Source organism: Pinus tabuliformis, chromosome 2_1 (genome assembly GCF_031772625.1).
Source record: "Pinus tabuliformis cultivar Carrire ecotype Pingquan chromosome 2_1, CPIR1, whole genome shotgun sequence".
Lineage (NCBI taxonomy): Eukaryota > Viridiplantae > Streptophyta > Pinopsida > Pinales > Pinaceae > Pinus > Pinus tabuliformis.
The window spans coordinates 542,270,098-542,279,284 of record NC_142299.1 but is presented as its reverse complement, the minus strand read 5'-3'; positions in this window follow the sequence as shown (position 1 = coordinate 542,279,284).

The window sequence follows — 9,187 nt, the reverse complement described above, 5'->3', positions numbered from 1 at the left end:
ATATATATCAATTCATGAGAAGCATCAAAACACAACTTTAGGTACATTTTAAATTGTCAAAATTAAAATAAATTACAGAAATTATCTATATTTTAACTTCATTTTAAAGTATTATTAGAGTTACTTAGATATATATATATTAAAAAAACATGTTTAACATTTTTAATCGTGGCTATTGACCCACACTTTACTATGGATATTCTTAAACTATAAATAAGATTTGTTACAATACTATGTGGGAATACCATGACTTATGAATATTACATGTCCAAAAAATCATAAATCATTTCAAATGACATTTGTTCATATGATATATTTTGTAACGAGGGCCATAGGCATGTCTATTTTGGAATAGAGGTTATATAATTGAAATTTGATTATTAATAATTGTTAGGTAGATGGTAGGGATTTAACCTTCATGGAATATTCTATAACATTCATAGTAGGTAACACAAATCAAAGGTTGAAATTTATCTACAAAGCAGTTATGTTCATTTTTCCCTTTTAATTAAATCTGTTAATTAAAAAAAAAATCCTTTTTTTTTGGCTTGTGGTATTGATAAACTATGATATTGTAATAAAACATATTTGTGTATTAAGAATCTTCATATGATCTTCTTTGGCGTAAGAGTGCAACATGACTGCGATCGGATTCTGAGAACAACTACTACAAATGGATGGCGATCGACTCTGGGCACCGTCACTACATAGACATGCAAAAATCAACCTTTATTGCTTGTATCCATCTAGCCCCGTAACCCATAGGGTAACACCCATCCACCGTCTCCCCTCCTGATCCTTGGCCTCGGGCCTTTCCACCGTTTCCCTGTTGTTGCGACTTAAACTATTCTCGCTCTGCTCCCCTCTCAACAGCTAACCACTAACCCTCACCATTTGTAGTTGCATTTGTCCCCCTCAGGCAGCTATCATTGGATTATTTAGATAGTTATGGATGAGCTCGGTGATTTCGTGGATCCTTCGGAGGATGTGCCATTATGGACCCCCATCAAGACCACTGCCGCTGGGTTTTTTCCGTTTATGTCCGAATTGAATGATGAAATAGATGCCCTCCCTCCCTTTTCTCGCCGTCACATTCCGCTTGTTTCCCTACCGGAGAATGCCCCATCTCCTCCAGAATTCATTTCCTCGCGACACTCGCCGCGCTCCTTGACCTTCACCAACCTCCCGACAAACCCTCTCGGACATGTGCTGGATGCCGAGATTACCCTAAACCCTACCTCTTGAGTGGCTAGTTTTTCCTCTACTGAAGGACCCCTGGGCTCTGCTGTTATCGACACATCTCAATCGACTCCCCTGAAACCATCGGTGCCCCTTCGGGGAATTTCATGGGTATTGGGCCTATCTCAGGATTTTTCGCTACTATTCCTTCATAGAGGGTGATCCTACTAGGTTTCCTCCCCACTTGGAATTTGCACTCCCTTCTTCAGCACCGCAGTCATCGGTTGCTAGGTTCTTTGGGGTTTCAAGGAAAAAAAGGACTTTGAAGCTCCAAACCAACGTGACACTATTTGACTTCAAAAAAGACACTCAGCTCTTGGACAGCATGGACACAGTAGAGAAGGTTCTAGTGGGTCGCGTTCGAGGCCGTCATTACAGCATGGAGAAGCTACAACATTGGGCTTTGGAGGTTTGGGGGGAACATTTGAAGGACATCCCGAAGGTACAGACATTTGTAAAAGGGTGGTTTTCCTTCCACTTCAGCTTTCTTGAGCATAACAACTAGGTATTATCTACGGTCTGGCACATCGATCAGGCACCGGTTTTACTTCGCAGATGGACACCTCTTTTCGATCCAGAATGGGAGAGGGTTGATTCTGGACCAATATGGGTTTGTCTCATCGGCCTGCCAGTACACTTCTGGACGGAAGATGTTTTCAGGAGGATTGGAAATGCCCTAGGCAATTACATTACATTTGATGGCTCTTATCAAAACACGGGACGAATGGCTTAAGCCAAGATCTTGGTACACCTGGATCTCTCGAAAGGATTACTCGAACACATTGACATTAGGTGGCAGAACAACACCAAGAGACAGGTGCTGGATTATGAGGGAGTGCCATTCCACTGTCGGAGATGCCGCAAGGTTGGTCATCTCTACAAAGATTTCCCCCTACTTGGAAAATATTATAAACAGCCCCCAGTTGAGGAAGCGGTGACCCAACCACATGGCTCCCAGGACGACTAGCCATGGAACCAAGCATCCACTGAACCACAAAACTTGACAGCACCCATGGACTCGGCTGAAAAATAGAAGACTCCATCTGGAATTGCCTCGACTCCCCCTCAGCTGAAGAAGCGCGGTCGGCCGCCCCATCGACCTCAACAGCTGCCTCCTGCTCGGTCTCAAGCACCATCCGAGGGCTTTCCTTCGTCGGGTATGAATCCACACTTAATCTCTACTACCTCTTGCTGCACATATTTAATTGACTGTAATCTAGTTGGAATGAATTCTAGTCCACTCTCCTTGAACCCTCCCTGTGCCCCCTTGGGAATGGATCCGACCTTGGAACCTACAGCCTCCTTTCCACTTACTTGCCAGGGTACGGACAAGCCGATTTACACACTTGCTCCCTCCTCGCCCTCGTCCTCCCCCTTCCTCCATCTTTTAACCTCTCCCTAGGCCCCCCTACTGTTGGCTACATGACTCATTCAAAATCTAAGTGCTAGGCCTAGGACCATGTTGGGTTGGACATTATCCTTCCCCCCCCCCCTCCCAAACATCAAAGGGGCAGACCCTCTCGGCTATCCAAAGCCATTGATTCGACAAGAGATGAGATAGCATTGGGTATTCAATCTACTATTCTCCAGAACCTTAGAGCCAGAGCATCCCCCTCTGTACCCCCCCCATGAAGATCTTCTCATATAATTGCAGAGGGTTGGCTAGGCCGAATAAAAAACTAACACTCCGTCGATTGCTTACTTTGGTATCGCTGGATATTATCTTCCTCCAAGAGACCCTGGGTTCTGAATTTGACATTACTCACTCACTACAAATTATTCTACTTGGGTGGACATTTTTTGGGCTAGATGCTCATGGGAGATCAGGGGGTTTGGCCCTGGGTATTAATACTCGTTCTATAAAATTACTCAACTGCTGGGGAGGAGTTGGCCACGTCAGGGCAGACAATAGACTTGTGGATCTTAATATGAATTTCAAAATACTTAATGTTTATGGACTTTGCCAAAACAGACCTACTTTTTGGTAGAATCTCATAGGATCCGATTCATTCATGGAAGACAACCTAATCATTGGAAGGGATCTCAATTTTTCCATAGGACATGTTGAATCCTAGGTTCACAGAGCACAACGAGACTCCCTATTGGATTACTTCCTATCTATTATGGACTCTCACCATTTGATTGACATCTCCTCTGCCAAAATTCAAGCGACCTGGAGGAATAACAGGACTGGGGAAGACAGTTTGGCCCGTAGGCTTGATTGCTTTCTAGTCAAGGAAAAGGTCCTTGATCTGGGGTTCAATATTTGACAATGGGTCGGAACAGGAGGGATCTCTGATCACCTCCCCATATACATGGAGATTGATGGAGGCTAAATAAAACCTAAAGGACCTTTCAAATTCTGCTCAACCTAGCTCAAGGAAGAATCCTACATCAGTATGGTTATTGATTTCTAGAAAGAAAACCCACCAGGGGCGTGGGCTGACTGCACCAAAGGATTTATAAATAATCTTTCTGTACTAAAGAAAATGTCCAAACATTGGGCATACAATAAAATATTACAGGAGGAACACACCCTCAAGAAGATTGAAGATGATCTAGCTATTTTTGAGAATGATCAAGGGGGCATATACATATCTGAGGACCATAAGAAGAATATTGCAGAGCAATACTCGGCCAGGACAAAAATTCTAAAAGATAAGGAAGAAATTTGGAGACTCAGAAGCAGGGCCATTTGGATACAAGAAGGGGATGAGAACACAAAGTTCTATCACAAATTTGCAAATGGAAGAAAGGTGATCAACACCATATGGCAGCTTCAGAATGACCAGGGTCAGTTGGTCAATACCTTCCCTCATTTGGCTGAGTTGGAAACATCACACTTCAAGGGCACATACAGCGCCCCGAGGGACATAAACTTGGCCGATATCATCAAGGTCGCACAACTCTTCCCTAGGTACGTGGAACAAGAGGAGGGGGATGAATTAACTAAGGAAGTTACTCTTGAAGAATTGGAGGCCACTTTAAAATGGTTCAAAAAAGATAAAAGCCCCGGACCTGATGGATGGATGATAGAATTCTATTTGGCTTTTTTTGACATCATGGGTGGAGACCTGCTTAAAATTGTTGAAGACTCAAGAACCAGGGGGTTTCTTGAGACTTCTATCACTTCTACCTTCATTGCACTCATCTTAAAGAAGGACAATCTGGCCTCCTTTGAATATTTTTGACCCATATCACTATGCAACTGTTTATACAAGATCATCGCCAAGATCATTTCCAACAGAATGAAACCTATCCTTTTAACCACATCTCATCGGAGCAATTTTCATTCCTACATGATAGGTAAATACATGAAGTTGTGGGCACTGCACAAGAGGTATTACATACTTTACACTCCAGGTGAAGCAAAGGTATGATTTTAAATGTTGATTTATCTAAGGCTTTTGATAGAGTAAATTGGTTATACATCATAATGCTTTTAACTCACCTAGGATTTCCCTACTTGTTCATCAATTGGATCATATGTTGTATAGCCAACATCCCTTTCAGTGTCCTGGTGAATTGAAATGCATCCTCTTTTTTTACTTCTGAAAGGGGTCTGAGACAAGGCTGCCACCTGTCGCCACTACTTTTCCTCCTAGTTATGGAAGGTCTCAGCAATCTCATTAATGAGGAACATTGAAGAGGCAGATTAAAGGGCATAAAGATAACAGAGGGCTGCATCCTGACTCATCTACTCTTTGTAGATGACATTCTAATATTTCTCAGTGGCAGTATTGGGGACATCAGTAACATCAAAGCCACTTTCTCACTCTTTCAAGTGGCTACAGGTATGCTCATCAATGACAGGAAATCCACTCTGACTGCAACTAAATGCACTCCACATGAGATCCATTTTGCTCTTCAACGGTTCCATTTCACTCAATTACATTTGCTTGAAGGCATTAAATATCTAGGATATAAGTTGAAGCCCATTGGTTACAAGATAGCTAACTGGACTTGGCTGATTTCCAAGATGGGAAAAATACTAAATATCTAGTATCTCAAATACCTGTCAGGAGCGGGTCACCTCACTCTCATCAAAAGTGTACTAGAAGCCTCTCCTGTCTATTGGATGTCTCTGGCCTGGATCCCCAGAGGCATCCTTACTCGAATTCAATCCCTCTGCTACGAATTCCTTTGGCAAGGGAATAAACAGGGCAGAAAATTTGCATGGGTCAGGTGGGAGGACCTGAACCTACCCAAAAAGTGGGGGGGATGGGGTCTCAAAAAGAATGATGATTTCTCCTCGGCCCTTACTACTAAACTTGGATGGAACCTTGTTTCGGCTGACAACCTTTGGACATGCGTTACCATTGCAAAATACATCGTCCCACTACATCCTCTGGACTGGATTTGTAGAACCCATATAGGTACATTTGGGATCTCTATCATCTGGAAGGCTGTACTCAAGGCATTGAACCCCATCAGAGAAGGTATAACATGGAGAATATGTTCTGGAAATAAGGTCCGCATTGGACAAGATCTGTGGGTGGGATGTGGTAATATGCATTGGCTCCCTATGGAGCTCATCCATCATATACAACAACAAAATATCTCATATATAGCACAAATCGTGGATACGGCGCACACCATATTTTTACAACAGGAATGGAAGTCTGCTTATCAATTAAACATTCCTCCCATGTGGAGACAGCATTGGGAAGACTACACTCTGGCCCTTGCTGAAGCCCACATTCAAATACTCGAGGGTGATGATGAGATCATTTGGGCCTTATCAAAGAATGGCAGATATACCCCTAAAGATGGTTACTTGGCCCTGTCAGCATCGAGAAAGCCATTGATTACTATTGACTGGTGGAGACCTCTTTGGAAACTAAAAGCTCCACCCAGAACAAGGCTTTTAATGTGGACCATTCTCCGGAACAAAATCCCGACTGGAGATAATCTCCACAAACGTGTGCACTTCGGTCCCCACTGGTGTTGTCTCTGCAAATGTGAAAATGAATCGGTTATCCACTTATTTCTAGAATGTACAGAAGCATGCAAACTTTGGGATCATATCCTCCCTGGTTTCTCCCCATCTGCAATTTGGTCTGGTAATACTTTAACGGAGGCCTGGCAATCTTGGTACACTTCAGCTTCATCACAAAAAAATCGCAACCTTCCCCTATTGATCTGCTGGACTATATGGATAGCCAGAAATAAACCAATATTTCAGGATACTATGTCGATATGGTTTGTTCTGGCTACCAGGGTTATGGGAGATTTCTCCATCATTCCGGATGACCCTCCTCCCTGAAATCCCTTCATCCTTTCACCTATTCAAATAGATCAAAGAAAAGCATGGATTTTCTTTGACGGGGCAGCACAAGAGAGAGGATGTGGAGGGGGTGCTATTCTGCTTATGAATCAACAACATTCATTTAGAATGCTCATAGGATTCAACAGAGTCACTAATAATTATACTAAGCTTCTTGCTGCAAAACACCTCATATCATTTTCACTGGAAAAAAACTACAGAGAATTGCAATTATTTGGGAATTCTAAAATCATATGTGATTATCTTAACAGGGATTCTAGATGTGCTACATATTCTTTAAATCACATACTGGATGAAACTCTGAGATTAATATCATCATTTGATTCTTTTACTTGTAAACATATTTACAGGGAGCAGAACGAGGTTGCTGATAACTTATCCAAAGAGGTTGCGCTTGGGAAGTCGGGAATTTGGTTGATCATGGAACAACATGAGGGAGATTACTACCAATACTTCCATCGAAATTTTATGGACACCCCAACATAATGTTTTCTGTTATATTTTTTGGCTTTGTTATGGACAGATAAATAATAGTTTAGTATGTATATAAATAACGACAGTTTTTCAAACAGTTCGGATAATAGTATGTGATGGCTTGGTTTTTGCCTTATATATTGCTGCCTCCATGCATGGATAAAGGCAACATTTACTTGCTTTTTTGTCTTGTTCTGATCTGAATATGCTTTGCATCTATAGAATGTAATTTCTTTATCTTAATGAAATTACGATTTTTCCTTGTGGGAAAAAAAAGAATCTCCATAGGAATTGGAAGTAAATATCTATAGTTAAGAAACTTGCTCCATGTTTTTTTGTTAAGAATCATGTTCCCGTTCATATGTTTAACTTTTATATTTGTTATTTTTATATTTAATGACAATAATAATAATTGAAAATGGTCATAATATAATTGTTTTTATGTTTTTCTTTTAAGTTTAGCAAGGTGGGATGTATAATGAAGTAAGTGTTTTGATAATTATTATAAATTTTATGGCTTAGCCATTTAATTTATATGGCTAGTCTAGTTAATAAATTTATTTAAAAGAATAGAAATGCATAACTACTATTGAAATCAATCTTAATCTTTGATTTATGATTATTATTAAGATTAACGCAGCCATATGAAATTTTTTTAATTATTCAATTTAATTAAAAAAAAGAATTACATTGGATATAGTATTAACTTTTGATTTGTGAATACTATTATAAATATCCTAAAATATTTTGTGGAAGTTAAATATTCACCATTCACCTAATAATTATTGATATTTAAATTAAAATTTTCAAAACTCTATTCCAAAATAAATAAAATTTAAACATAAATATTTTAAAATACTCTATAAAAATTAAATTTATACCATTAACATTAACTTACTTAACCATTATTAATAATTAAATTTAAATTATAAAAACCATGTTTATAAATACTATATAAATTTTAAAATACATATTTACACATATAAATTTAACATTATTTTTCCACCTATAATTTTTTATTATTCAATTAATATGTGCATATTTTCTACCCAATCATTCCCTTATACGTCTATAGTTTTCGAGAGTATGGCCAGTATGGCCCAACCATTAGAGATGATCATAAGAAAAGGGCGTCTGGTTTTAAAACACTCTTTAAAGTGCGTAAAGCTACCCTCTATGATGTGTTGTTGATTTTTCGAACAATTTTGTTGTCATAACCCCATTTACACAATAAAAAAAATTATTTAATACGATTTACCCACATGTATCCACACTCACTAACCACTGTTAAAATGTAATCAAGTGCTTTTTGTGTGAACCAAACTAGGGTCATTCAACCATTCGAATTACAACATCATTTGCAATCACAAGTCAAAGGGTTCAATCATCATTTAATGGTCTGCTATGAAATCAATAATCCATATTGTGGAGGACAGTCCCTTATCTGTTTTGAATTTAATGACCCATCCCTCCAGCTCGGACTCCAGGACTCGCCTTGAGCTCGACGCACCTTAGTTTTGGCTGGCATTTACACTACCTGTCAAGATGTGTTAATGCACTCTATAGAGCTATCAATGATCCTTGGGATCCATCGCCGCATCTACAGAGGAGATCGCCAGACCTTGATCCAACGACTCTGGGTAATTTGGTGTGTTTACCATATTCCAGGACCAGCTCTGCGGTTCATTTTTCCCTTTCCTCCTTTGCGCTAAGCTCTACTCTCTGACCATGGAGGTTGGTTTGTTCTGTAAGCATGTCACTTGATGTTGCTAGATCGTCCTGAGTACTACTCGAGGGGTTCGTGCTCACGTTCAGAAATATTTTTGCTAATACCCAAGTGAGGAAATTTGCATCTATAGATTTTCTTTTACTGTTAACTCAGAAAACGTTACAGGTTTTACTATTTTACTTCCTCTGATCCTGGCTATCTTCTGCAGGTTTGGGAAACGGTCGAGGTCACGCTTTTGAAAAGTCCTTCAAAGGGTTTCAACCCCACGCATATAAGGCTTGAGCCTCTAATGGTTTTCCAGGTAAGCTCGAATGGCTCCCTTACTGATTTTTGTTTCGAGTGGCGAATTCTCTCTGCATGAAGGTGTATTCTCAGAAATATTGGCATACTGGAATCTCCACTGTCATAGGGAACTATCTGTGTTGAGCTGCGCACGGTGCTCCTTGTTTGTCCCCATG